Genomic DNA, 5703 nt, shown 5'->3' on the forward strand with positions numbered 1-5703 from the left:
CGAGAAACCTTTTCTCCAAGACACGCAATTCTTAGTGACAAACATTTTTGTCTCCTGCATGGTGATAGAAGAAATTCCCAACACTCGGGATAACCAACAAATTAGATCTAATCCGATTTGGGATTTGAGCTTGTAAACATTTTACATATACTTTGTATTCCCAAATTTTATGAAAAGATAAATTGATCTGGTTTCTCAAGCCATATCATGTATGTCATTTCAATAGATATGATGGCAATATTTTCAGTCTAAAAGCCACAACCACTAAAGCATAAACACAAAATGATAATGGCAAGTAAGTTAATAAGATCTATGATCTTACCATGTCATACAAGGTTTGATTACATTTCAGTAACTTTTACTAATTCCAAACTCGTATTCAAATCTCGTCCTTAGCTCGTCTTTTAGGCCTTCGTGGTTCTCATATCAAGTTACAAAAGAGCAACCAATTGAGTATCCTTGTGACTAAAATTTAGTCATAATACCCAAGAATTATACTATGTACTATCAAAGAATTCATCTATAACATGTATGACACTCATACCCGAGCAGGATTTTTCCCATCTTTCCTTTTCTTCCAATAATATTCTTACAGTTTTACTTCTAGTTTTCTGTCAAGAGTGGTGTAAGCCTTGGACATCCTGAGTGTGTAATTCGCACTAACACCCTTTGCCCTTTTCTTGTTAAGTTGTCGTTCTATTTGTTGGGGAACGCAGTAATTTCAAAAAAATTCCTACGCACACGCAAGATCATGGTGATGCATAGCAACGAGAGGGGAGAGTATCGTCTACGTACCCTCGTAGACCGTAAGCGGAAGCATTATGACAACGCAGTTGATGTAATCGTACGTCTTCACGATCGACCGATCTAGCACCAAAGGTATGGCACCTCTGCGATCTGCACACGTTCAACTCGGTGACGTCCCGCGAACTCACCATCCAGTAGAGCTTCAAGGGAGAGTTTCATCGGCACGGCGGCGTGATGACGGTGATGATGATGCTACAGGAACAGGGCTTCACTTAAGCACCGCTACGATATAACCGAGGTGGATTATGGTGGAGGGCGCACCGCACACGGCTAAAAGATCAATGATCAAGTTGTGTGTATATGGGGTGCCCCCCTCCCCCGTATATAAAGGAGTGGAGGAGGGGGAGCGCCGGCCCTCTCTATGGCGCGCCCTAGGGGAGTCCTACTCCCTCCGGGAGTAGGATTCCCCCCCCCTTCCAAGTAGGAGTAGGCGAGGAAGGAAGGAGGAGAGAGGGAAGAATAAAAGGGGGGCCGACCCCCCTCCCAATTCGTATTGGGCTTGGGGGCGCGCCTCCCTCTTTTCCCTTCCCTCTCCTCTATTCCAATAAGGCCCATATACTCCCCGAGGGATTCCGGTAACCTCCGGTACTCCGAAAAAATGCCCGAACCACTCGGAACCATTCCGATGTCCAAATATAGGCTTCCAATATATCGATCTTTACGTCTCAACCATTCCGAGACTCCTCGTCATGTCCGTGATCAAATCCGGGACTCCGAACTACCTTCGGTACATCAAGACACATAAACTCATAATACCGATCGTCACCGAACGTTAAGTGTGCAAACCCTACGGGTTCGAGAAATATGTAGACATCACTGAGACATGTCTCCGGTCAATAACCAATAGCGGAACCTGGATGCTCATATTGGCTCCTACATATTCTATGAAGATCTTTATCGGTCAAACCACATAACGGGTATACGTTGTTCCCTTTGTCACCAGTATGTTACTTGCCCGAGATCCGATCGTCGGTATCTCAATACCTAGTTCAATCTTGTTACTCGTTTCGTAATGCTACATCCCGTAACTAACTCATTAGCTACATTGCTTGCAAGGCTTATTGTGATGTACATTACCGAGAGGGCCCAGAGATACCTCTCTGACAATCGGGGTGACAAATCCTAATCTTGATCCATGCCAACTCAACAAACACCATCGGAGACACCTGTAGAGCACCTTTATAATCACCCAGTTACATTGTGACGTTTGGTAGCACACAAAGTGTTCCTCCGGTATTCTGGAGTTGCATGATCTCATAGTCATAGGAACATGTATAGTTATGGAGAAAACAATAGCAAGAAACTAAACGATCATCGTGCTAAGCTAACAGATGGGTCAAGTCAATCACATCATTCTCTAATGACGTGATCCCGTTAATCAAATGACAACTCATGACTATGGTTTGAAAACATAATCATCATTGATTCAAGGAGCTAGTGAAGTAGAGGAAAACTAGTGACACTATGTTTGTCTATGTATTCACACGTGTACTAAGTTTTCGGTTAATACAATTCTAGCATGAATAATAAACATTTATCATGATATAAGGAAATATAAATAACAACTTTATTATTGCCTCCTGGGCATATTTCCTTCAGTCTCCCACTTGCACTAGAGTCAATAATCTAGATTACAGTGTAATGATTCTAACACCCATTGAGTCTTGGTGCTGATCATGTTTTGCTCATGAGAGAGTCTTAGTCAACGGGTCTGCAACATTCAGATCCGTATGTATCTTGCAAATCTCTATGTCTCCCTCCTTGACTTGATCGCGTATGGAACTGAAGCGTCTCTTGATGTGCTTGGTTCTCTTGTGAAATCTGGATTCCTTTGCCAAGGCAATTACTCCAGTATTGTCACAAAAGATTTTCATTGGACCCGATGCACTAGTTATGACACCTAGATCGGATATGAACTCCTTCATCCAGACTCCTTAATTTGCTGCTTCCGAAGCAGCTATGTATTCCGCTTCACACGTAGATCCCGCCACGACGCTCTGCTTGGAACTGCACCAACTGAGAGCTCCTCCATTTAATAAAAACATGTATCCGGTCTGTGACTTAGAGTCATCTGGATCAGTGTCAAAGCTTGCATCGACGTAACCGTTTAAGACGAGCTCTTTGTCACCTCCATATACGAGAAACATATCCTTAGTCCTTTTCAGGTATTTCAGAATGTTCTTAACCACTATCCAATGATCCACTCCTGGATTACTTTGGTACTTCCCTGCTAAACTTATAGCAAGGCACACATCAGGTCTGGTACACAACATTTCATACATGATAGAGCCTATGGCTGAAGCATAGGGAACACCTTTCATTTTCTCTCTATCTTCTGCAGTGGTCGGGCATTGAGTCTGACTCAACTTCACACCTTGTAATACATGCAAGAACCCTTTCTTTGCCTGATCCATTTTGAACTTCTTCAAAACTTTATCAAGGCATGTGCTTTGTGAAAGTCCAATTAAGTGCCTTGATCTATCTCTATAGATCTTGATGCCCAATATATAAGCAGCTTCACCGAGGTCTTTCATTGAAATATTCGTACTCAAGTATCCTTTTATGCTATTCAGAAATTCGGTATCCGATTAACAATATGTCATCTACAATAATATCAGAAATGCTACGGAGCTCCCACTCACTTTCTTGTAAATACAGGCTTCTCCAAAAGTCTGTATAAAACCATATGCTTTGATCACACTATCAAAGCATATATTCTAACTCCGAGAGGCTTGCACCAGTCCATAAATGGATCGCTGGAGCTTGCACACTTTGTTAGCACCTTTTGGATCGATAAAACCTTTTGGTTGCATCATATACAACTCTTCTTTAAGATATCCATTAAGGAATGCAGTTTTAACATCCATTTTCCAAATTTCATAATCATAAAATGCGGCAATTGCTAACATGATTCGGACGGACTTAAGCATCGCTACAGGTGAGAAGGTCTCATCATAGTCAACTCCTTGAACTTGTCAAAAACCTTTTGCAACAAGTCGAGCTTGTAGACAGTAACATTACCGTCAGCGTCAGTCTTCTTCTTGAAGATCCATTTATTCTCTATGGCCTGCCGATCATCAGGCAAGTCAACCAAAGTCCATACTGTGTTCTCATACATGGATCCCATCTCAGATTTCATGGCTTCAAGCCATTTTGCGGAATCTGGGCTCATCATTGCTTCCTCATAGTTCATTGGTTCGCCATGGTCAAGTAACATGACTTCCAGAACAGGATTACCGTACCACTCTGGTGCGGATCTTACTCTGGTTGACCTACGAGGTTCGGTAGTAACTTGATAAGAAGTTTCATGATCATCATCATTAGCTTCCTCACTAACTGATGTAGGGATCACTGGAACTGATTCCAGTGATGTACTACTTTCCAATAAGGGAGAAGGTACAATTACCTCGTCAAGTTCTACTTTCCTCCCACTCACTTCTTTCGAGAGAAACTCCTTCTCTAGAAAGGATCCATTCTTAGCAACGAATATCTTGCCTTTCGGATCTGTGATAGAAGGTGTACCCAACAGTCTCCTTTGGGTATCCTATGAAGACACATTTCTTCGATTTGGGTTCGAGCTTATCAGGTTGAAGCTTTTTCACATAAGCATCGCAGCCCCAAACTTTAAGAAATGACAACTTGGGTTTCTTTCCAAACCACAGTTCATAAGGTGTCGTCTCAACGGATTTAGATGGTGCCCTATTTAACGTGAATGCAGTTGTCTCTAAAGCGTAACCCCAAAACGATAGCGGTAAATCAATGAGAGACATCATAGATCGCACCATATCTAGTAAAGTATGATTACAACGTTCGGACACACCATTACGCTCTGGTGTTCTAGGTGGCGTGAGTTGCAAAACTATTCCGCTTTGTTTCAAATGAAGTCCAAACTCATAACTCAAATATTTGCCTCCACGATCAGATCGTAGAAACTTGATTTTCTTCTTACGATGATTTTCCACTTCACTCTGAAATTCTTTAAACTTTTCAAATGTTTCAGACTTATGTTTCATTAAGTAAATATACCCATATCTGCTCAAATCATTTGTGAAGGTGAGAAAATAACGATATCCTCCGCGAGCTTCAATGTTCTTTGGACCACACACATCAGTATGTATGATTTCCAATAACTCTGTTGCTCGCTCCATTGTTCCGGTGAACGGAGTTTTAGTCATCTTGCCCATGAGGCATGGTTCACAAGTACCAAGTGATTCATAATCAAGTGATTCCAGAAGTCCATCAGAATGGAGTTTCTTCATGCACTTTACACAAATATGACCTAAACGGCAGTGCCACAATAAGTTGCACTGTCATTATCAACTCTGCATCTTCTGGCTTCAATACTATGAACATGTGTATCACTACTATCAAGATTTAGTAAAAATAGACCACTCATCAGGGGTGCATGACCATAAAAGATGTTACTCATATAAATAGAACAACCATTATTCTCATATTTAAATGAATAACTATCTCGCATCAAACAAGATCCAGATATAATGTTCATGCTCAACGCTGGCACCAAATAACAATTATTTAGGTCTAATATTAATCCTGAAGGTAGATGTAGAGGTAGCTTGCCGACGGCGATCACATCGACTTTGGAACCATTTCCCACGCGCATCGCCACCTCGTCCTTAGCCAATCTTCGCTTAATCACCTTGTCCGTAGCCCCTGTTTCGAGTTGCACATGTTAGCAACCGGACCAGTATCAAATACCCAGGCACTAATGCGAGCATTAGTAAGGTACACATCAATAACATGTATATCAAATATACCTTTCACTTTGCCATCCTTCTTCTCTGCCAAATACTTGGGGCAGTTCCGCTTCAAGTGACCAGTTCCTTTGCAGTAGAAGCACTCAGTCCCAGGCTTAGGTCCAAACTTGGTTTTCTT

This window comes from Triticum dicoccoides, chromosome 2A, assembly GCF_002162155.2.
Source record: "Triticum dicoccoides isolate Atlit2015 ecotype Zavitan chromosome 2A, WEW_v2.0, whole genome shotgun sequence".
Taxonomy (NCBI): Eukaryota; Viridiplantae; Streptophyta; class Magnoliopsida; order Poales; family Poaceae; genus Triticum; species Triticum dicoccoides.